This window comes from Harpia harpyja, chromosome 8, assembly GCF_026419915.1.
Source record: "Harpia harpyja isolate bHarHar1 chromosome 8, bHarHar1 primary haplotype, whole genome shotgun sequence".
Taxonomy (NCBI): domain Eukaryota; kingdom Metazoa; phylum Chordata; class Aves; order Accipitriformes; family Accipitridae; genus Harpia; species Harpia harpyja.
This window is the reverse complement of record NC_068947.1, coordinates 27,828,197-27,853,652: the sequence shown is the minus strand read 5'-3', so window position 1 is coordinate 27,853,652 and position 25,456 is coordinate 27,828,197. Positions and strand designations below refer to the sequence as shown.

General features: G+C 37.4%; 1 long non-coding RNA gene across 1 annotated transcript; it reads right to left on the bottom strand.

The window, feature by feature from the left end:
- Positions 1-7,128: 7,128 nt before the first annotated feature.
- Positions 7,129-18,279, bottom strand: LOC128145200 (uncharacterized). Its single transcript, XR_008236387.1, has 3 exons — positions 17,937-18,279; positions 13,485-13,665; positions 7,129-8,138 (listed from the first exon to the last, which is right to left on the bottom strand). It is a non-coding gene; the product is annotated as an uncharacterized LOC128145200 (long non-coding RNA).
- Positions 18,280-25,456: the final 7,177 nt, after the last annotated feature.

The window sequence follows — 25,456 nt, the reverse complement described above, 5'->3', positions numbered from 1 at the left end:
GGAGCAAGTGGATGAACCTGAAGGAGGCTGTGACCCCGTGGGAAGTCCGCACTGGAGCAGGCTCCTGGCAGGACCTGTGGCCCTGTGGAAAGGGCAGCCCATGCTGGAGCAGGTTTGCTGGCAGGACTTGGGACCCCATGGAAGGGACCCACGGTGGAGCAGTCTGTGCCTGAAGGACTGCAGCCCATGGAAGGGACCCACACTGGAGCAGTTTGTGAAGAACTGCAGCCCGTGGGAAGGACCCATGTTGGAGAAGTTCGTGGAGGACTGTCTCCCATGGGTGGGGCCCCACGCTGGAGCAGGGGAAGAGTGTGAGGAGTCCTGCCCCTGAGGAGAATGAAGCGGCAGAGACAACATGTGATAAACTGATCGTAACCCCCATTCCCCACCCCTCTGTGCTACTGGGGGGTGTAGATAGAGAAATCGGGAGTGAAGCTGTGCCCGGGAAAAATGGAGGGGTGGGGGAAGGGTGTTTTGAGATTTGGTTTTCTTTCTTATTACGCTACTCGGGTTTGGCAATAAATTAAGTTAATTTTCCCCAAGTCGAGTCTGTTTTGCCCATGATGGTAACTGGTGAGTGATCTCTCCCCGTTCTTATCTGAACCCACAAGACTTTTGTTGTATTTTCTTTCCCCTGTCCAGTTGAGAAGGGGGAGTGATAGAGCGGCTGTGTGGTGCTTAGTAGCTAGCTGGGGTTAAACCACAACAAATATAAACATGGTCAGATTATCTCAAAGTTGCAACTGCAGTCATTTTATATAAAAATAATAAAAAACAAAACAAAACCCTGAAGAAAACAGAAGGCAGATTCAATTTATTCAGAAGTTGAATCACTCTAAAATAAATGCTTGTTTGTTTATCTAAAGATGATGGTTTTCCTGGAGTTACCAACAAAAAAGACACAAATATTCCTTCTTCTATTTCCAGCATGCAATTTATCTCCATAACCCTGGAGAATTCTACTATTGGTATTCAACTATAACTCAGTCTTTCTGACAAAGAATATTCTGTAGAAGTTAATAATGTTGAATGTATTAAAGATGCATTGCAATTGTTTAATGAGTAAACTGGGCAGTTTCAAAGTGCTCTAAAAGTCCATAAAACCTCTTGTTTTGCCAATGAAAACACTAGTTTTGCATATTTTTTATGGCAATACATAACCAGGAGCTAAGAGGAAAAAAAAAAATATTAATTCTCTTTTTCTTTGTACATTCCTTTCAGAAAATAAATTCTTCTCCAACACTTATTTTTTTTACCAAAAAACTTACAGAATTGTCACTTTGGTGTTATTAAAAGTGAGGCTAGGTTTTAATCCAGCAAATGAATGTACACACTGGCTCTGATCCAGCACAGCAGTTACTTACATTGACTCACATATATATGTTTTATTATTCACCTTTTACATATATACTCAAATGCTTTAATGGCCTAGGAAAAGAAAAAATAAATAAATAGACTCAGAAAGAACTTGTAGCTTCTAGAAGTACTGTCAAGCAGCACTGTCAGCTTGATAATATCTATCAGGCTAAAGAAGAATCAGAGCTTCAGGCAGGGTGAAAAGTACAGAGGAATAAGCATGACTTTTCTGTTATTATGTTTTTACAGTTCTTTTAAGGTTAATTTCACATTTCCTTTTTTCTTGATATTATTGTTGTTGAATTTTTGTATCTTTGTAATTACCTGTTTATCTTGTACTCCTAAGCAGAGACACCAGAATAGTACAGCTGCACTTACTTGTGTGCCTGGCTGCAGGTTTGCCCTTCCCATCCTCATAGATAGCATTGAACTGTGTCTCCTGTTGTAAATGGTATTAAAATATCATCTTCTACATCAATGGAAATGAAGGAGTAGGAAATACTTTGTAACAGTAATTCGACATTCCTTTTCTTAAAGTTTTGTATTCTAAACGAAGATTTTAAAAGGTATTTGGTTGTTTCCTGGTAGCCAGTCAAGAAGGCTGTCCTAGAAGTATTTACAGTTGTGTTTATGATTGCAACTGGGAATAATCCCAGAGACTACTTATTTTCAGGTGTGTGCAGAAGGGTTTCAAGTGTTATGATAGAAGAAAATTAAAAATGATCCGTTTACATTTCACTCTATCCCTTCCATAAAACTTTATACTCAATTGTCTGTCCCAGAACTTAATGTTAACAGTTATGTTGATATATTTGTTAGAATAATGAATAATTTTTAAGTTTTCGACTATGTCTTCAACTAAGTTACCTCAGCTAAATCCAGCATATTTTTTTAATTTGTGTTAAAATTTGGAAACAAAGCACCGAACAACAGTATCATCTGCTTCTGTCTCAAAAACTCTTAAGAAAAGAAAAGGTTAATAAACTATTTTAAAGGTTCAATTTTTGATTTTGCCATACACAAAGATAGGTCTTAATTTCGCTACCACATGTGAGTACACTAAATGATACACTAACTTTTTTACTGGGTTGGACAATCAGTCAGACATTAACTGAAACAGTAGAAACCTATAATCTTCTTTAAGTAGCCAGGCATAATGTAATATACTGATACCTGACAACTAAATACATATTCCTTCAAACTTGTTTTGAATAAGCATCAAGGACCTTCAATTCTATCTGCAGTGACACAGAGAAGTATGCTTGAAAACTTGCCATATCACTCTTGGTAAGCTTGATTTAATTTATACTTAACAGGTATATTTATTAAAAAATGCCACAGAAAGTAATGACTGTAGACTCACATCTTTCTAAAATGTCATCTTTTTTTTTTTTCCCCCCAAAGTACTAAATTATGGGTTTCCTGTAAATAACATCAGCAAATATTTCACATTTTTATAAGTATAAACTTTAAAGAGTAACAAGGTGACCAAACCCATAGGAGAGAGATCATGAAGTTGCAGTATATGAATGAATTGCTTTATAGATTTTGATGTGATAATTTCACTTCATCTCACCTCTTGCTATAAGTTTATAGCTAGTTGAGTCATCCAGGCTTCTTCTGTACTTAGAAGGGTATCTGGAAAGGATATTCTGTTCTACCTACAGTAGGTTGCTAAATTAAAAAGGGTACCTCTCCCCATTGACCACAGAGGATGCATTAGACTAGTCACTAGTTAACCTAATGACTAGCTTCAACCACAAGTCTAGCTCTTAAATAGCTAAAATTAGATAATTTCATTTCTACCTTCTGTTTACATTAAAAATAGATTGGTTTTCAACCAGATTCCATTCTCATCTCAGACATGGAGTGTTTTTCTGTTCTTAGTGTTACTATTTATGAAATAAATGACATGACAGAAATGTTTTTCTCTGTAAGTTCTTTTTACAATTCTTGTTATAAGACCTGAATAATAAGCAGTTTTTCTGTTCTCGTCACATATTTCCACTTGATTCTGACAATATATAGGAGAAAGAAACCACGCGAGGCACAGAAACATTTTAAATATTCTCTTTGATAAAAAGAAGTTTAAGAATATTGGGACAGATTGAGAAATGAAGCAAAGTTAATATGACAATTTTTATAGATTTCAAGATATTGGAATTCACTTAGAAGTATAGCAGGCAGCAGAAATGGTTTTGCAAATGACTAGGCATCTTAAATTGATTTCCAATGGTCGTTTCTTGCATGTGTTTGACAAAATATTGTGCTTTGCTCTTGTTTGTAGGTCATTTTCATCATCCGAAAACAAAAGAAATAAATGCCCCACAATTTACAAACAAACAGAAAGCAATCTACACAGCATTTGGGTCCCTGAATCAATTTATGTATATAGTTATTTTCTTACCTCGTAATTTTTAACAGCTACCACTATTTTTATATGCCTTTTTATGAAAGTAAAGAATCTAGAGTTAAGAAAAAGCTGTCCTGGATTTACGGTTGAATTATAATTCCTTGGGTTTACGGTTAGTTTATAATTCACTTCAGGTGGTATAATGAAGTTAGAAAAAATCAGAGGCTGTTCAAGCAAGAAGACATGTAAACACCTTGGGGTTACAGCCATTTTGGAAGTGGTTTTGAATCACCACTTTGAGAACAAGAGCAGGAGGCAAGACACGGGGTATCACTGATGAAAGAGCTTGGGTCAGGAGGAGTGGAAGGCCAGGGGTCAGTCACGGTAAACAACTGCAGTAAGTAGCCTAAGGGAAGAACTGTAAGGATGTGCATGCCAGGCACAGCAGAAGGTCATCTGCCAAGCAGTGAAGCACATGGGTGGTTTAAAAGGTGATCTGAATTAAAAAGGTAAAAGCTGAAGGTGATGGCTTTAAAGAAGCAACTCTGTGAAAAGAAAAAAAACAACAAAACCCAAAACTTTTATATATAGGGAATACTTTCATCTACAAGTGATTCTTTATGTTTTAGATAGAGATGATTTGGCATGAGACAGAGGTGGAGGTTATTGTATGTGAAATTTTTCAAGACTTACATGTATTCTGTTTGGGTTGATCCAGATCTTCAAAAAGTCATTTCTAATTTCAGCAGCTGCAGTTGACATGTTATATGAGATGAAGTGATTTTCCTTTCTGACAAGAAAGATTTTCTAACCAAGATATTGTAGGGTTTTTCTTTCCCTTTTCATCTATTTAAATAGATTTCTGGATTAAGTTCACAACAAAAAAAAAATTAAACACTTTCAGAATTAAAGTATAATTATCATTGTGCCTAGATTTAAGAGACAGGTAAGATGTTTTCCTGTTGAAAGATGACCATTTTCCTCTGAAATATACAACAAATTTTTGATTCATTAAACTTCACGTTGTGAATTATATGTTATATATGCAATATATTTCATTCTGTACTTCCAAGGCTACATTCCATTATCATTAAGATGTCTGACACAGAAAGAAAATATCGGTCAAGGTATACATCACTGCAGTTTATACTTTAGAGAGATGACAGAAGGTGCTATTACTGCTGTGTATAATTAACCATACAGTTAACAAACAAAGCCAAATTCATGCTAGCAGTTAATTCACAAACGCCAATGTATTTGGCTCATATGAGCATTCCTAACCCCCTTGCCGGCCAATGCTTGTCGTGCACAAAACACTTTTGAGTGATGTTTAGCCTGGCACAGAACCGGGGTCTGCAGTTGGTGACAGTGGTATTTTCCACTGCGTGCTGTTACTGCCAAAGCTGGTGGTGTTAAACTGTTGAATAATAACAACGATAATAAAATTGTGAACTCTGCAGTATGGGGCACATTTTTACCAAGAGCAATTTGAGGGAATTCAGCTTGTTCCATAATAAAGTCTATGACATTTTTTGATTGCAGAAAGTTGCAGTAGTGGACAGAGAAAGGAACTGGTTCCCAGAGGGGGATAATGAGAGCATTTTTGTTTGGAACAATAGATATGTGAATAGGAATGAGCTGCCTTTGAGGCAAAAGAGTGATTGTTTTTATTATTATTATTTTTACAGTGGGCAATAAACCTTGAAATGTGTGTGTTTGGGGGATTGGAATATATTTAGACACATGATAGTGAGTATATTTTGGCTTTGTGCAATAAGGACACCTTGAAAAGACACCTATGAGAATGCACTATTTTAACCACAAAGATTTTGATGTGATATAAATATGTTATTATTGTGGAAATTATAAAAATATAAGTATCCAAAGGAATATGATGCATATACATCATGGGATACACGTTTATCATTGGTTAATGTATTAATTAGATGGCTTGGGATATACAAATGATTTTTGAAATGAAGCCATTTTTGAAGCAATGATTTCCTGGAGGCTTTCCCAAGACCAGCATCTGTTGCTCATTTTGTTCTGTCAGAACTTGAAGAATGTGGAAACATAAAGGGTAACAAATTCCTCATAAAGTTTCATTGTGTACAAGTAATTCATTGATGCAAAAAAAAAACCAAACAACTTCACCTTTTGATTTTCTTCAAGATAAAAAGCAGTCAGAGTTGAATCTTACAAATGACTTAATTATTACTTGGCCCCTGTTTAATTTCAGTTTAGTCTTATTTATTATTTAGTCAAAAGCTTTGATTTGTGAATCATTAACCTGTATATAATGACTTTTTGGGATCCATTGAAGTATATATTAGAGTCTATTCAATTAGGTCATTGTACTTTTTTTTTTGTAATTTTATTAACATTTCATAAATACTACTGATAGGTAATGGCCATAAATTTCAAAGACGGTCTAGAGTTTAGAATAGGTATGTATCTAAGCTTATAGTGATGTATCAAGACTGTATTGTACTTACATCCCATTCATTTCAGTAAGCATGTGCCTGATATTAACTGTTTTCCTAAGTAATGATATTAAGTGAAACCTTCACCTCTGAAACCAGTAGCAGCTTGAAATTCTTGAAATACATAAAAATAGGTGAAGTGGGGGGTGCAATAGGGATAAATAAAAATCTATACAGTTAAAACATTGAAAGACTAAAAATAGTGATTCATACTTTGTTGGCAGATCATGCCTTTTCTTCTCTTATGTAAAGAAGCTCATATATATCTTCAAGTATTTTTTTTCAATTTATGTTTTTATGTGTCAGTAGTTTTACAATTTCACTTCATAAGAAAATATTAATATTTCATAGAAATAATTTCCTAATCATTCATTTCTATTCTTCAAAACATGGTGTAGGTTAAAAAAAATCTTAGAACTCTTCAGGGAGCCTCCCTCTTTCCATTTTCATAAAATTCATTCTCTTACAAGTCAGGCTTTATGCCTTTACCTCACTGAAGTACAGGATACTTTGCACCAATGAATCGTATGCAGCAAGATACAATGAGCTTGTTGCTGCTTTTTCCCCCCACAGAAGTCAATGACCTATTTGTAGATCTGCATCAAAGGATAATTTCACATTATATAAAAATCATTAAAAAGGCAAAGATTTTAAAACAACTAAGTCTATATGTAGGTTTACTTTAGCTACAAGGTTATCATCCCTAATCTCAGCAAGCCTTACTTCTGAAGATATTGCCACTAGGTTTTCTTCTTTGTTTTTTAAAAAATATATTTATTCTTCAAATGTTCCTTTTCATACTTGATAGAGTTCTTTATATTCGTGTGTAGCACAATTGTTTCCTGTCCTGTCATTGTGTCTGATCAAATATCAAATTTTTTATTAACATATTATTAGCTGATTTTTCCATTTTTTATTTTTTTATTTTTATTTTATTTCCCTACCACTAATTGGAGAAACATAGTCACGGAGTTTAAGCAGCTCCAGATTTGGCAGAACATATTCAAGCCTCCTGCTGGTCTGGTGGTAACTTCTCAGATAAAATGCTTAAGGATAAGTTCTTTTTTATCTGCAAGGGTTTTTTTCCATTTTTCATTAGTGACTATGTAATCTACAGAGCAGTAACACTTCCAGCTGTCGAAAAAAGGGAGAACCTGCACATGGCAATCATCTTGTTGAATAGTTGCAATATATTAGCAGTCAGACAAACAGCAAAACAGCAATATCAGTCTCTGTCTTTTCTCAGTGAACTGCTGAATGCTGTGCCCTAAGCAGACTTCTGTCTATGAGCATTACCTTCCTATGCTCTAGAAACATTTGGTTTTAAAATCTTGTGCAACTTTTTGAATCGTGTAAAAGTTATATGTATTTTTGTGAGCACATGTCAGTTCTCCACCTCTTTAGAGATTTTCCTTCAAGCCAACAGAAGCTGTAAAAATTAACTGCTCAAACAGCTGGCCAATCCATGTTCAATGCCATAGCAAGAGATTAGTGTTTATGCTTTATAATCAGTGATCAGAGATTGTAGCAGTAATAAGTATTTTTTGAGAAAGATTTCTAGCTCTTCTTCCAAATGAGCTGACGAGTCTATTCTTGTGATAAAAGCAAGTTCAGTAAAGCTAAATATGGATCCCAATTGCCATGGCTTGCTTTCTGAAGAAGGTTGTTGGCAATGTAATGCTGGCTGCACTACTTCTCAGTACTTTGTGAATATTTGTAGAATGCGGATTGTGTATAAAATTATCACTTCTTGAAAAACTGTCATGGAAGACTTTGCTGGCATATTTAGGTCATCTCATGCACTTCAGTATTTTAAATTTGCAGCACCTTCTTTCCTTTTGTCAGTTATTGTGATGCTTCATGTACCTTGTAGCTTGATTATTTTTCAAAGTTCTTCAAAATTTCTGCAGTGTTAGGACATCAAACCTTGTCAGGCTGAAATAAACCTGAAACAAACCTGAAACAACTGCTTGTGATTATGCTTTGTTAGGAGAAAGTAATCATGACATCTTTTGGCAGAGCATTTAAATATGAGATGCAAGCTATCAATTTAGAAATCTTTGCAGTCTGCTTTTGACCACAATAAAAAAAAAATATCCTGCATTTTTTATTCTCCAACCTCCCTCCTCTAATTTTTTGTTTAACTTATCCCATCTAATTGGAAAGGAGATTGACTATGTTTGTGTCTTTCTAAAGCTGGTTATTTGCTACTTGTTTTATTTTCAAGTCTGGTTAATACACATTGCAGCTGGTACACTGGGCTGCCTTTCTTATCAAACTTGGAATATTGGTCAAGGCTATCTTGAAACAATCAACTAAAGAAATTGCTTCCATTTCATATATGGGTAGCTAAAAGCAAAACTTGAACCACGTCCTGTATACATGAAATTAAATATTTTCTTTAAATTTCTTGCTTCAAATAATTCTAACAAATAGCATACTAAAATTATTCTGTATACTTCTTTAGTGTCTAGAAGCTTGATGATAGATGATTGAAGTCCACTAATGTTTGACCCTTTTGCAAAATCACAATTCCTGAAGTTCTTGTACTAGAGACCTTAGAATAGAAAACTATGGAAGGGACAAAATTTCCTTTGAAAATATTGATTTGTGAAAATATATTTCAGCATTGATTTTGATGACTTTTCAAAGATTTTTCAAACTTTTGAAATTTTTACAGAATTTTTTCATTTTGAAACTTCTTTTATAAGCATAAATATTCTTTTTTATTGTTCTTATTTAAAAGTCAGAGTTTGGAACAGTTGTTTTTTTCCACAGAATACATTCTTTATATTAATCTGAGATTTATTCAATAGCATATATTAAAGACAAATACTTCCAATGTTGTTTATTTCAAAAATACTTTTTTTTCAGAATTATAGTGTTCTCCAGAGAAAAAAAAAATATCCTAAGTACGTTTACGTGCATTTTGCCTTCAAAAGTTTGGTTTGCTTTGTTTTTCTGGTTTCAGAACATAAACTGCTCCCTTAGCCCTTTCATTTCTTTCTTTCTGATCCCTGGTAAAACTTAACTTTCACTTGTAGTGAAGTGTGTCTATATCTCCACTTTTTCTATGCATTTTTTTCCATTCCAATTTAGACATTCTTATTTGATTTAGAAAGATATCTCTGTGAATGTGTGGGTTTTGTTCCATTATATGCTCCAGTCGAATGCAATAATTTTTCTTCTGAGAAATAATCTTAATCTTGCTTTTTGCATCTATCACTATTTTAGAAAAATAATCACACTTGTGAAACAGACTTTTATGTGTTACATGCACACTATTCCTGAATATTTAATACTGTACTTGTATCCATAATACTACTTTCATTGTTGTGTATCTACTTTAATATTTGTTATACTTTTGTGTGCATATTTTCTATTTCTTGTAGAGGTAAGTCTTGGTTTAACTTAACAAAAAAATAAATCTCATTGTCTAAAGCTTAAAGATCGCAAATATTTTATAACTCATCTTTCTCTACCTCTTTTCTTAATTATACTTTTGTAGATGCCTTGGCCTCAAGACTCTCCTATATATCACTGTATTGGGTTTGCATGGCAAGGTTTTGGTAGTGGGAGGGGCTACAGGGGTGGCTTCTGTGAGAAGCTGCTAGAAGCTTCCCCTATGTCCGACAGAGCCAATGCCAGCCAGCTCCAACAAGGCCCCACCGCTTGCCAAGACCGAGCCCATCAGCAAAGGTGGTAGTGCCTCTGGGATAACAGATTCAAGAAGGGGGAAAAAAGTTGCTGCGTGACTGCAGCTGGAGAGAGGAGTGAGAACATGTGAGAGGAGTGAGAACAATGTTGCAGACCCCCAGGTATGTGAAAAAGGAGGAGGAGGAGGTGCTCCAGGTGCCAGAGCAGAGATTCCCCTGCAGCCTGTGGGGAAGACCATGGTGAGGCAGGCTGTCCCCCTGCAGCCCAGGGAGGTCCACGGTGGAGCAGATATCCAACTGCAGCCCGTGGAGGACCCCACGCCAGAGCAGGTGGGTTCCCGAAGGAGGCTGTGACCCCGTGGGAACCCTACGCTGGAGCAGGCTCCTGGCAGGACCTGTGGATCTGTGGAAAGGGCAGCCCACACTGGAGCAGGTTTTCTGGCAGGACTTGTGACCCCGCGGGGGACCCATGATGGAGCAGTTTGTGAAGAACTGCAGCCTGTGGGAAGGACTCACATTGGAGCAGTTTGTGGAGGACTGTCTCTTGTGGGAGGGACCCCACGCTGGAGCGGGGGAAGAGTGAGGAGTCCTCCTCCTGAGGAGGAAGGAGCAGCAGAGACAACGTGTGATGAACTGACCGCAACCCCAATTCCCCGTCCCCCTGCGCCGCTGTGGGGTGTAGGTAGAGAATTCAGGAGTGAAGCTGTGCCCAGGAAGAAGGGAAGGGTGATGGGATGGTGTTTTAAGATTTAGGGGTTTTTTTTTCTCATTACCCTATTCTGATTTGATTGGTAATAAATGAAACTCATTTCCCCAAGTCGAGTCTGTTTTGCCTGTGACAGTAGCTGCTGAGTGATCTCCCTGTCCTTATCTTGACCCATGAGCCCTTTGTTATATTTTCTCTCCCCTGTCCAGTTGAAGAGGGGAGTGACAGAGCAGCTTTGGTGGACACCTGGCATCCAGCCAGGGTCAACCCACCACAATCAGTCAATAATCTCTAAATAATGGCGGGGGGGGGGGGATAACTCAGACAACAATCATTTATCTCAAAGAATACCACGTGAGATTGTAGCAATAATGCATTTCACATAAAATACTTTTAAATCCACATAAACAGAGATATAAGATAGTTCTATTCCAAAGAACAAAATTCTCCTGTTGTATGTGTTAGCACAGCTCCCATGGGCATCCTTATGACAGAATTTGCATCTGAACACAATTACTCTAACTTAATAGTGGCTTTGTGTATAATTAATTATATTATCAATCTGTCTCCTTAATGTTGGTTTGGATTCACAAGTTTTTATATTAGCTAAAGAAAGAGGAATATAAAAACCTGTGTATTCTTATCTTGGATTTTAAAACATCCAGCAGGTTTGGATTCATGGGGAGAACACACAAGCAGGGAAGACTGCAGCTAAATGTAATTGGGAAACATATTTTAATTTCTTCCAAAAAAATTATTTTACAAATGTTGTTTCTTTTTTCTACTTGTGTTGGCTATCTTCTTATTTACTGTGAACTTTAACAAAAAGTTTTTTCATGTGAGGAAAAGCTTTGAGGAAAATGTTAGGATAAATGTTGTGGTAAAAATATCACTTTGGTTTGTGTTTTTCTGTTTGTTCATTTTGCTTTTATAGTGCAGACAATATATATTATGGTTTCATGTATACCTTACTCAGTCCCCTACCTTAGCTGCTGTATCTGCAAGCTGTGCATCCTCTTTCTTACTCTAAATTTATACTTTTAGCTTTTGAATAGAGAGGCCTTATCTCTAAGTGGAATGAATGAGTTTGTGAAAGTGCTGGAATAAAACAGTCTGATGCTCTTCAGTTGTCATCTATGCTGTCTTAAAAGTCATAAACCTAAATTATATTTTGGACTACAGTTTCATGTACCTTGAATACAATAACTTTCTGTGAACTGTGACATAAACCAAGAGAGCATTCACACTGATGGGTTAGAGCACAACACCCATGTTCAGGGACCACCATTAAAAATGCTTTGTAGGTACATAGAATTCATATCAGGAATTATAGGAATCTGCTATTCAGCTAGTCACCCCTGCCTCCCTTTAAGGTCTGCAGTGAGAAAAAGACAATTAATCACAACCTAAACAGAAGCCTAAAATATATCAGAATATAAAGGGAACTATAGGCTGAGATGTAGCTAGCTGCAGATGTTTGACCTTCAGTGAGATGAATTCCTACTCAAGCTATCCTCAACATTACACCAATTTTATCTTAAGATAGGTTTTGAGCATGGTCTAACCATCCAATTAATTAAAAAATTGTTTATGTAGTACAAAAGATCTCAGACTATAATACCTAGACTGTCACAAAGGTGAATGTCTATCTAAGCCCCCAAGAGCAGGAGAAGGTTGTTGTATTGGCTTTGTGTGGCAAGGTTTTGGTAGCGGGGGGGAGAGTTACAGGGTGGCTTCTGTAAGAAGCTGCTGGAAGCTTCCCCTGTGTTCGAGAGAGAGCCCATACCAGCCAGCTCTAAGACGGACCCGCCGCCGGCCAAGGCCGAGCCAATCAGTGATAGTGGTAACGCCTCTGTGATAACATTTTTAAGAAGGAAAAAAAAAGTTGGGACCGACGGAAACAGCAGGTGGAGAGAGGAGTGAGAACACGTAAGAGAAACAACCCTGCGGACACCAAGGTCAATGAAGAAGGAAGGGGAGGAGATGCTCCAGGCGCCAGAGCAGAGATTCCCCTGCAGCCTGTGGGGAAGACCATGGTGAGGCAGGCTGTCCCCCTGCAGTCCATGGAGGTCCACGGTGGAGCAGATATCCACCTGCAGCCCGTGGAGGACCCCACACCAGAGCAGGTGGGTTCCCGAAGGAGGCTGTGACCCCGTGGGAAGTCCGCACTGGAGCAGGCTCCTGGCAGGACCTGCGGATCTGTGGAGAGGAGCCTACGGAGCAGGTTTTCTGGCAGGACTTGTGACCCCGCAGGGGACCCACGCTGGAGCAGTCTGTGCCTGAAGGACTGCAGCCCATGGAAGGGACCCACACTGGAGCAGTTCGTGAAGAACTGCAGCTCGTGGGAAGGACCCACGTTGGAGAAGTTCGTGGAGGACTGTCTCCCGTGGGAGGGACCCCACGCTGGAGCAGGGGAAGAGTGTGAGGAGTCCTCCCCCTGAGGAGGATGAAGCGGCAGAAATAACGTGTGATGAACTGACCATAAACCCCATTCCCTGCCCCCCTGTGCCACTGGGGGAGCTAGGTAGAGAATCTGGGAGTGAAGTTGTGCCCGGGTGGGTGGGATGGGTGGAGGGAAGGTGTTCTGAGATTTGGTTTTATTTCTCATTACCCTACTCTGGTTGATTTGTAGTAAATTGAGTTAATTTTCCCCAAGCTGAGTCTGGTTTGCCCGTGACAGTAATTGGTGAGTGATCTCTCCTGTCCTTATCTCGACCCACAAGCTCTTTGTTATATTTTCTCTCCCCTGTCCAGCTGAGGAGGGGGAGTGATAGAATGGCTTTGGTGGGCACCTGGCATCCAGCCAGGGTCAACGCACCACAGTTGTACACCTGAAAACAGCTGAACACAACCACCCATGCACATCACTACTTTCACCTGCTTTTTGTATTTACCCCTCCGGAATTGCCACTGCTGTCTCTTTCTTATACCTCTTAGGGCTTCTTCTGTGGCTGCCCACTTCACATGGTGGTATTCCGGCTCAGACACCTCTGTGATTTCTCCTTTCTTTGCAGGCTGATCCTCAAAGGACTAGGTGCAGAGAGGGAGCTACAGCACAACCCCATTGCCTCTGCTGGTAGAGCCCAAGCAAGCTTCCTTCAGGATGTGCTGCTGTAACAAGAAAAGTATCTTTGCGTCATGTGAACGTTAGCCAGAAAAAGTAAAACAAAGCAGCAAACCCAAGAGAGTTTTGCTATGATACTGATTCAACGGTGTTTGGCTGTTCCACTGCATTTTGTCAGTAATTAAGATATGGAGAGGTTCACTGACCCCCTAAGGTCACCCAGGTGTAATATGAGGACTAGATTACAGATCTCCTGAGTCATCACTCAGTCATTTGTTTAATAAACCATGATGCCTCTCTGAAGTAAAATAATTAAAGACCGTGGCATGTGCTTTTAAAAAAAAAAAACTAAGCCGAATTATCTTTTTTTTTTTTTTTCATTTAATTTCATTTATTACCAGGATTCACATTAGTAACAGAATTATCCCTTCTGAAATATTTTCCTTAAAATCTTCAGTAATTTCAACACAAAGAGAAATTAAAAGAAAATCCACTACTCTGCACTTAGGAATTTACAGACTAAGTGAGGAATAAAATATGTATTTCAAGTTAAGATGTTTACTGTTAGACCCTGTAATTTCTAACAGGCTTTTAAAGATAAATATCCATTTTAAAATATAACCACCATCCCCATCTGTATCATATAAGGATATATAACACTAAAACCTAATTCTATAATTATGTAGCAATAAAATGTTGAAAAATCTTTTGAAGTACATTGAAATAAAAACTAGTACATTGGTCACCCTAAGATAACAGATTGTTCGTATGAGTAAAACTTGTGACTTTGATACCTGCAACACTTTGTCATGTAACTGTGTAAATATGTATATTCATATGCACAATTTCATATACATGTAAAATATCCTGATGATATTTTTTCCAAAACTGGAGGATACCCATTATTTTAATATTTGATTACATACTTAGAAGGGAAAAGCCATGCTAAATTTTTTTAAATTATAAAACTATCTTCTCAGTGTACCAGATTTAATTGGGACATCATTTATGCTATTTGTATACTCTGTGTTTTACTATATAGTATATATGCTGTATGAATGTGATCATTCGTTAGTATTTTTAACAAGTATTCTGTCAGATTTTAGAAAGAAATGCATTTGTAGACAGAAGATTTCTAATTTATCATCATTTTCAGTTCAGTTATTTAGTGAAGTAGTGGTAGAAATGAAACAAGTGTACATGATGTGCAAAACTGATTAATCTATCTGTATGCTGTTGTTCTTTCGTCAAAGAAAGGATTATAATGAAAAGTGAAAAGGAATTGTCTCACTTTATTTAGAAGAACACTTGTGTTGTGGTTTAACTCGGCAGGCAGCCAAACACCACACAGCCGTTCACTACTCTCCCCCAGTGGGATGGGGGAGAGGATCGGAAAAAAGGTAAAACTTGTGGGTTGAGATAAAGACAGCTTAACAGCACAGAAAAGGAAGGGAAAAAAATAGTAATGATAAAAGAACATACAAAACAAGTGATGCGCAATGCAATTGCTCACCACCCGCTAACCAGTGCCCAGCCAGTCTCTAAGCAGTGGGCCGCCACCCCTCGGGCCAACTGCCTCCAGTGTCATTGTTCAGCATGACTTCATATGGTATGGAATAGCCCTTTGGCCCGTCTGGGTCAGTTGTCCTTGCTGTGTCCCCTCCCAACTTCTTGTGCACCCCCAGCCTTCTTGCTGGCAGGGCAGTATGAGAAGCTGAAAATTCCTTGACTTGGTGTAAGCACTGCTCGGCAACAACTAAAACATCAGTGTGTTATCAACATTATTCTCATGCTAAATCCAAAACACAGCACTGTACCAGCTATAAGGAAGAAAATTAACTCTATCCTAGATAAAACCAGGACAACTTTTCAAGCAGCCTTAGGTAATTGCAAAAGGTTTAATATTAAAGCATAAAAAATACATATATTGAGCACACTAGATCTCTCGTTAAAAATACAGAAGATTAAATTCGTAATATTTTTCCCAGTTATTTGTTAAAGGGCCTACATTTTTCTCTTGTTATCCAAAAGCCTGTAGGATAGAATCCAGTAGCAGCATGCATTACCATCTGTCAGATTTTCTCTTGTAAAATTATTCAAATTTTCTAATTTGATAGAAAACATCTCATATATATCAAACAGAAGTAAGAGAGTGTCTACAGACAGAAAAGGAAGAAAAATTTAAGGCTGAAATCTAAGCTATGTCCTTTGTGCAAAAAGACTTGGACTATTCTGTTCCTATCTAGACTAACGTTAGAGGAGAGAGGCCAACAGCAATATTTCCTAGGGTGTCCAGGTTATAGTGTGTCACAGTCTTATACTGTGGCACACAGCGACCATTGCTATTGTGCTGCTGTCACACAGCTGTAGTCTCCACCTGCCTTGTGACTTTTTTGCCAAATGAGGCCAAGGTTCATATTTGTCCTTGATTTTAAGCCTTCCTGTACTTCTGTTCTTTCTCCTTAACACTTCCCACTTGCCCACTTTGTGACAGGATGATGACTATGTCATCTTAGATTGTTCTTTTTTTTTTTCCTTTTTTTTCTTTTTTTTTAATCTTAGTGGGAAAGTACAGTCCTCAGGAGAACCTTCCTATCAATCAGACATGTATTAGCATCTTCTTTTCATATCCCTCAGCCCTCCAGAATAGATTTTTTTCACCCTCCCTGTTTTAAGAGTAATGTGAGCTAAGAGCAACACAGTTGAAGAGACAAGCCTTTCTTTTCTGGACTGCTGTGTAGAAGAGAGCTTCAGCTATCATATTAGGAATTTGAGAGTCATGCACATTTCATAATAGACCTAGTTATATGTGTCTATGTATTTAGATATATATATAGAATTACATCCATATAGATAAATATTTATTCCCAAACACATAAAGTTTACGTACATATATGAAGTTAGAATTACAATGAAGGACAAAAATTGTGTGTTCTGTACCTAGAAAAATGGATTATTAATATAACATTGCCTACTGTCATATAATTGTTGGGGAAATTGTTTTTTTTTCCTGTATTTTTTTTTTTAAATGAAAAGTAAACCTTTTCTTCCTCCCCAAGCTGTACAACCACAAGGAATATTTACGTTTCAGTTATACTCCTAAGGGATAAATAGCAGTTAGGTGGCTCTTGCTGAATTTCAATGCAAGTTAGGCACATCTGTGCCTTTGCAAATTTTTCTCCTATAGAAACTAGCTTTTTAGCTACAGCACATGCTTTCCTTTAGTAGCATTAGGGAGCACCACTATAATTAGAAATTTGCAATGAAATTTTAATGAGAAACATGAGACAATATATCATAATCTAATATAATGATACCTATTAGAATGTTAGAGCTCAACTCATCAGTAGTATACTTATGAATACTTATCTTCATTTTTATGGAATTTTTGTAATTTAATGGATGGATGTAATCACTGAGAAGATGGAAAGAAATACCTGATTGCAGACTGACCCTGGAGCGAATTGTGACATAATTCATGTTTCAGGCAGGACAGGACTAGTTTACAGAGGGAGAGTAAGACTTTTTCATTTCAGTAGTTACAGCTGTATAGTGAAAAAGTACAGCAATTCATGCAATCCTTGTTATTTTATGATAACAACAACAGTAAAAATAGGCAGAGTATGTCCTTTCTTGGCAGGGATTTGGACAGAATGACCTGATCAGTATTCTCCACCTTCACATTTTTGTGTCTGATAACAATAATGGACACCTAGTAGCTGAAATTTTCAGCACTGATTTGGAAATATATTGCATATATATTAATCAAAGGATTTTTCTTTTTGAAGTATAGAGACAATAGAATGATAAATAATACAAGAACAAGGTTGTTTTGAAGGACGTTTCAGAAAAGGGTTCCATCAGCACAACAGGATATGCTTTCAGATCTGTCTGAAATATATTTTCATGGAGTTCCTGGAGATGGATCTTTCTATAGCACTCACTTACTTGTATGATTACTATCAAGAGTCATTTGTTAGAATTCATAAGGCTCAGTCAATTGCAGGTAGCTGCCATGAGGTTTTTTATGCATTAATAATCTTCTGTACTGCAAAATATCCAAGGAATGTGATTTTAGTAGCCTACAGTGAAGGAAAGAATGATATAGCAGTATAGCAGCTGTCCCGATCCAATATCGGGGAGGGTTCTTAAATGATCCCAAGAGTGAGATTAAGACACAAACGAGGTCAGATGCCGTACAACCTTACAAGTTTTATTTCCTATAACAACTGATAATAGCAACAGGACAGAGGGAAGAAGAAAGGAAAAAGAGCAGACCTAAGCAAGAGAACGGAAGAGATGCAGCGAGACTAGTTACCACCACCACGAAGCCAGCAACGTCCCGTTGACTTGGTCTTGGTGCAGGTGATGGGGGTCCAAGTTCCAGGTTCCAGCAGACAGGTGATGCCAAAGTCCCAGTTCCAAACACTGCAGTCCCTTTTCAGTCCTTTCAGTTCCCTTTTCATTCCTTTTCAGTCCCCTTTTGTGAGAGGAGTACGCAGTTCTTTTATTGTCCCGGTCCCCACGATTTCTCCAAAGAGTCCACCCATTTCCACGGAGCTCATTATCATACGTGCCGCCCTGTGCTCCTCCATGGGTGCATGCCCAGGTGTTCACGGTGGTTTCTTCACCTTGCTCATGGGCAAGCACAGCTTGGAAGCACTGCTAGCTTCAGGCGGTTATGGTGGTTTCTTCAGGGACATTTTGTTTCCTTCAGCGTGTACTCCCCCATTGCGGCTAGCAAATGGTAACTGTGCAGCAGCAATGTCGAGACAAACATAGTCCAACACAGTCTTTTACAGCAGCCAAGAACCAAAAATATAAAAACATTCGTTTTGAACATTATTATTTTTTCTTTTAATATATCCTTTTCTCCTATTGCCTAATTCTTTTTCTATTTCCCCTTTTCTGCCCCTGCTCCTTATCTCTTTTTCCTTTCATCCCTTTCTTCTTTTCCCTTTTTTAATTATTCTTCCTCTTTCTTCTTGACACTCTCATTACATTTATTTTTATAAAGTCTCTTTGGAAGGGAGAGAACACTATTAGCAGTCCTGAGATTTTCATACTTACGAATTTCCAATAATGAATGTCTTTTATATCATGATTTTACATTAAAGAAAATAAGCTGGAGCATGAAAGCATGGCTTAGGCCAAATGCTAATTTCCCTTTTAAAGCTGCTGTTTCAGTCTCAGCTGCATTAGGGGAATGGACACAATTTTCTTCTGCCTGCAGCCAGCACTACCTCAGGTTCCTCTCTACTCCTGTGTTCTGTAACCCTCCCTCCCGCTCTTTCTCTGGGTCACTTAGGTCAGGCGATTTGAAAATATATGTACGGTGTGAGAGTGCAGCATAATTATTTATTGGCTAATACATACACGGTAGGTAACTTGGACTAAGAAGCTACTAGGCTAAGGATTAATAAGCTCACCAGCCCTGATGGAAGACTCATTGAGTGTTTGTTGACCAGTCAGCCATCAATCAATCATCAGCTTCTGTTGCTACATCCTTGATGTTGCTGAAATACTATCTTCTGTTTCCTTGTTTTCCAAATGCCACCCCAAGGGGTTTATAAGTTTTCATGTCTGTATTTTCCCTTTTGAAAGTCTGAGCTGCTCATAATGTTTCAGCAATGATAATTCTGTGTTTTTACTTCTGTTATTTTGTATGGCTTTAGCTCACATACTTTCTCATGCCTTAAAATGAGTTTCCCAGTAACACTGAGCAGAAGTCACAGGGCTGTAATGCACCAAACCCAGCCTGGGGACACAGATAGCTGAGTCCTTGGGAGGAAGGTGACTGTTGGCCCCTTGCTCAGCCCGCAAGGCCTACCAGCATCTCCGTTCCTCTGGCAGTGTCTGGAGAAGGGAGTGCTTCTTTCTCACATCCAGCCACTGCTTCTGTGCTAGAAACAGCTGCCGTCCTTCCTCCGGAGCTTCTGAAGTCACAGCAGCCACAGTTAATTGTTGTATAATTTGAGCCCCTTAAGCAGGATCATTTCAGCTATTCTTAGATTATATATCTTAATTCTGTAAGCCTGTATCGTTCTCTTGAGCCTGAAAACTTCTACTGAAGATATCTCCTCCTCTGCAGCATTTCAGCATTTCCCTCTGTCTCTGTTGATTACATATGTTCGTTTTTACACTTTATTTGGAAATGACCTAAAAAAGGAAAAATGTATAAAATTTTTCTGGTTTAGGAAAGTGTTGGAATTAGGCTTTTTAGATATCCTCTCTCGTTGGCTTTCTAATCTAAAATCCCTGTGTTAATGCTATATGAACAGAAAAAAAACAGTTGCATAGATCTTATCACAGCACATACATACTTTTAGCAGCAGATCCTCTCTGTCACACAACTTGTTTCACCAAAGTAGCTATGCTTAAAGAGATTGCAAAATGAAATATAATAAAAAGAAATAGACACTAGCTCAAATGGCATCATGTCTGAGAAAACAGTAAATATCTTTTGGGGAATGAAAATTTTGCCATGAAGGATTTGTTTGTTTGCTTGTTTAAAGAAAATTGGGGTTCAGGCTACCAAAAGTAAAAGCAATATTTTTTTTCCCCATCTCCATTGCTAACAACTATTTCATATACTGACTAAAACAGAGAAAGGGCAGTTCAAATGCTGAGCTATCAGCTAGAATTTTAGGGACTCTGACTGCCAGTAGGCACTGACATGGGACATCATATTTATTGTGAGTTATGCTATGCCTAAAGACTAGTGCAGTGCCCAGGGGCGTTTTGGACCTGACCATGGGTGAGCTAGCTTGTGTACTAGATTCAGTAAAACTGTGTGAACTTCTGTGTGCATTTGCACACTTGCTGTGCCTAAGCTCCAGCATGATCAGAAACTGAGGCCACATTAATCCATTCCAAAAGCAAGTTAACGCACCCTGTTTTTCTGCAGGCTCATTTAACTTCTGTGTAGTTCTGCATAAATGCTTCTCTTTAACTCCTGGTCCCAATATAAACCCAGGAATATTAAGCAGCACTATTTGTTCAATATACTCTATAGCATACAGTTGCACAGCAGTGAAAAGTATGGTTTCAGCTGGAGCAGAGGTCCCAAAGGTACCTCTAGATATCCGGCTCAGTTATTGATTGTTATGTAGCCATAGATGCATGAAGTTCAGCATTTCAGATGATTTTACTTCCCCCCTCTGCCCCCAGCTCTGGTTTTTCTATAGCTATGTGGGTACTTTGCTGCTCTGAGGGAGGTTTTCACCATATCTTTCCTCTTCTATACCGGTCTGTCGGACTGAGATTAAACAGATGCTTAACTCTCTAAATCATAACACCCATCAACAGTGAGTCCTCAATGTACTGACAAGATTTTCAGACTATTTGTATTTAATGACAGTTATATAATGAAATGAATCAATGAAATCCTAAGAATGAAAAACTTCAGCTTATCAGTAAGAATTCTTAAAAAAAAAATAATAATTGGTTTTTATTGATCCCTATTGCTTTAGATCTTTTTAATCCACTGTTGTTATGAATCCACCCTCCATTTCATCAATCCTCAAAAGGACCTTTGTCCCAAACCATAAAGAATACTTCTGATTACTTTTAAAACAGGCACAAACACAGTAAGCTATCCAAAGGGAGACAAAGGGGAAGTAAATTTCATCCAAATGCAATAAAATATAGTCCTACTCTTAAAAAGGTATGGTTAGGACTCTTTTGTGTTAACTCAGAACAAGACAGTTTCTTAAGATTTTCCTTGACAGACTGCAAACTTAGCCCAAAAGAAGCCTATAAAGTAATACTAGGAAAGCATTCTTTTAACAGATAAGAAAAGGCCATGTCATCTTTTAAAAGTATATTTCTAACAGGAAAAATAGGGTGGTTTTTCAGTTGCATCAAACTGTGATAATCTAGTTTCATTAGTGTTATCTTATTGTGACTTTTTCACAAAAATATATTCGGGTAGGCTTTCCTTTTAACAAGTGATGCACAATGCAGTTGCTCACCACTCACTGACTGATGCCCAGTTAGTTCCTGAGAAGCGATCTGGCCCCTGCAGCCAACTCCCTGCAGTTTATCTACTTAGCATGACATCACATGGTATGGAATATTCCTTCGGCTGGTTTAGGTCAGCTGTTCTGGCTGTGTGTCCTGCCAACTTCTTGTGCCCCTCCACCCTTCTTGTTTGTTGGGCATGAGAAGCTGGAAAATCCTTGACTTGGTATAAACACTACTTAGGAACAACTGAAAACATCAGTGTGTTATCAACATTCTTCTCATACTAAATCCAAAACATAACACTATACCAGCTACTAGAAAGAAAATTAACTCTATCCCAGATAAAACAAGGACAGAAGCAGTGTCATTTAATATGTAATTCGTTATACAAATGCTAAAATGTGCCTTTCTAAGAAATCTAAGAAAAATACTGAGTCATCTTAGAGACTTGGTTAGTCAGGTTATGTACACGTAAAGCTGCATGAAAAATTCACAGTGAACCATTTAATTAGTAAACTTTTCCCTTTTCCTTCTTTGCAAAGTTTTCATGACTACATTGGGGTCTTCAATATGCATATCAGGTAAACAGAAACTCTTCTTTTGAGGGAGGTGATTCTGCCCCTCTACTCCGCTCTGGTGAGACCCCACCTGGAGCACTGTGTCCAGCTCTGGAGTCCTCAGCACAGGAAAGACATAGACCTGTTAGAGCAGGTTCTTTGGTTTGTTGATTGTGAATAGAAAAATATTGTCACTTAAGAGTTCCAGTTCCTAATTAGGGTTTTGTAATGTTTTTACTATGGGAACTCCTTTTTAAGTATGTTTCCTGGTATGCTTGTTTATCAGAGTATTCCTCTTGCTACTAATCCAGACTCAGTCATAACCTACGTTTTCCGAGGAAGTTGTCTTAACTGACTTCCACTACTTCCTACAAAAAAAAAGCTCAACAACTCAGGATGAAAACCAAATGATTCTATAGAACTTTGTCATATTTTTACTTATTTTTATTGAAATAGCGTAGAAAAAAAATGTGAATTAGAACAGGAAGATAAGCAGAATAAGTCTTGCTGTAAATAACAGTCTAATATCTGCAAACAAAAATACACATATATGTGTCTTTAAAAACTTGATTTTTTTTTCCTCAGATTTCAAAAGAATTGTTTACTGAGTGAAGAGATGAACATACATCAGTGTCGGTGAGGGTCAGGGCCTCAGTTTTTCCAGTAACTCTTTGGATAACAAACACAAATAGAAATAAAGAACAGATATGTCTTCACATTAAAGTTAAACTGAGTTAGATACATTAGGGATTTCTAGCCAGTTTCCAAAATTTTGAAATACAGAAAACATGTGGGAGTTAAACTGCAAACTCTTCCTTTTCCCTGCTGATGTGGCAGAATGAAATCCACAAGGGTCATCAAGGTAAATACTCAAGTGAACATTTGTGCAAATATTTAGTCACAAGTGTTTCTTCTGCAAGCATTTTTGCAGACAAAAATTTGCTTGTATAAATGTTTGTAGAAATGAACAGAAGAATCCAGTAAGTACTCTGGCAAACTCTATTCTCCTAGAAAAGCTTTGGGATTTTCAGTATCCATAGAAACCATATAAAATATAACTTTCTATCTGTGAAAAATTTTAAGACCAATATTCAATTTGAAGATAGAAATACAGTCTTAATAAAAAAAAGTCTTTCTAGATCTGTTGCTTGTAAGTCTTCAAGATTTGTGACAGACTGGATTTATGAACCTGCCACAACTAATCAGTGGTTGGGAGGCTAGGAAAGGCACTAAGCAGTGGATCAACTGCTTACTGGTTGGGACCAGAGTAAGTCCCTGCAGGTGAAGACAAGTTCCTTTGGTTCCCAGCTCCTCCGAACAAAGATTGTACATTCTGAAACTCTAGAAAGCATCTAAATTGGTAGTTTTCAGTATGTGGCCTTAGAGGTCTAGGGGTATTTCTAAGTCTGTAAAAGGTGACTAACAAAATCTTTTCTTATTTTGATGATTGCTCACATTTCCTTTCCACAGGTCCTAACATCCTTTGAAAACATTAGGTAACATCAGATTATGATTGCTATTTTCAATCAATAATCATATCCCATCCATCCTTACTGTGCAGAAACTAATAATTTGCTTGAAAGAACAATAAAGAGGAAGCTTCAACCACCACTGCTTAGGATGAAACCACAGATAAGTTAACTTTAAAACAAGCAAAAAAAAAGGACGAAACTCTGTGGGGCTGAAAAAAATTGTACACCCAAATATATCATCTTTGAAGACTTCCAGGCCTAGAAAATTGGACCACATGTCATAGGACATTTGTTCAGATAACTCCTATTCATTTTGCCTGATTTTTTTCATCTTTCTCAAGAATACTACAAATTCTTAATAACGTTATTATCTGCTAACAGCTGCTTCCTACAGCAGGATGTCTTATTTCTGTTAGTCTGTTAGAAACTCTTTTAGCCACAGTTTTTCCCACTGTCATGAGTGATCTGCCTATTCCCAATAAAGGAAATATGGAGAGTTCTTCAATGAACAAGAAAAAGACTGACTACTTGTTTTCCAGTACACTGTACCTTGGAAATTTTTTCTTTAAAATATTAGATCACAATTTGCATAATGTACATTCTCAGATATTCCTCAGTCAGCCACAGGAAGAATGCCTTTGAAATGTATAATTTCAGCTGTACAATTTAGAAATAAGAGTTTTATTTACAGAAGATTCAAGGTATTGAAAACATTTTCAAACTGACAAGTGGTTTTGATTGAGGGAAAAGAGGCACTTTTTTCTGTTTTGAATTCTTTGATTGAAAGATTTCAGTTTTTCAATTCTAAACCAGGATTTTTACTAGTTTATGTCTTTGTGACTTGAGTATCAACATCTGTGCTTATCTTTAGAAATGTCATTCATTATTCTAGTGTGCACAAATGCTCATTAGAAAAAATGAAGATACCAGAGGAAAGTCTAAATAAAGGAAGTGGAGTTGAAAAATCTCAATTAAAAATAACAGAAATTCAAGAGTTATTTTTTGTCTATTTTACCTTTCCTATAGAAAGTAGACTAGAAGCTCTGTTGCCTTAGATAAATGTTAACTATAGCTATTAAATATTATCAAGATATTAATTAAGTTTGCAACATTTACACACTATAAAAATAAGAAAATCAATAAATTATACTTAATTCTTCAATTACTTGCTTGACAAGTATTAAAAACTTTATTTCTACTTTATCTAAAATCACAAATGTCTAAACTAAGAAACAGAGATCATGGAAAACAAAATGAAGTGTGTGAGATACTATATTTAGTCTCAGCTTGTAGAGGCAAGTTGGAATATTAAATCCTTATGTTAAGTCCTAATTCTTGTTGAGTAGGGCTTGTAAACAAAATAGCTGCTTTTCATATTGTGTCCTTTTAAGTCTAAATAAGGTTCAGTTCTATTACTAGCAAGCATATTTCATGGATCTACTCACATTTTACTAATTGTAGGACCAGATGAAACTTTATTACCAATCTGGAAGGAATCTTTGCCTTTTAAGGATGGCAAAGTGATGTCAAAGAACAGAAAACAGGATCTTGCTTTGCTGACTGTGGTGAAGGAAGAATGAGCTGAAATTACAACACATACCCACTGGAGCACCTGGCTCATGTTCAGCTCTTCAATTTCTCCTTTCAGAGATCAGAAGTCTTCATCACTGTGAGAATTCTGTCAGTCCTTAACACGCTAGACAGAGAAAAACACCCCGTTTATATTCCCTTCTCATCTTCTATTTAACAAAATTTTGGTGGTGATTGAAGAGAGAAAATAAGACATGTAAACAATACTTTAAAATATTGCTTAGCTGTACAGCTCTTATGTTTGCCCTAAACCT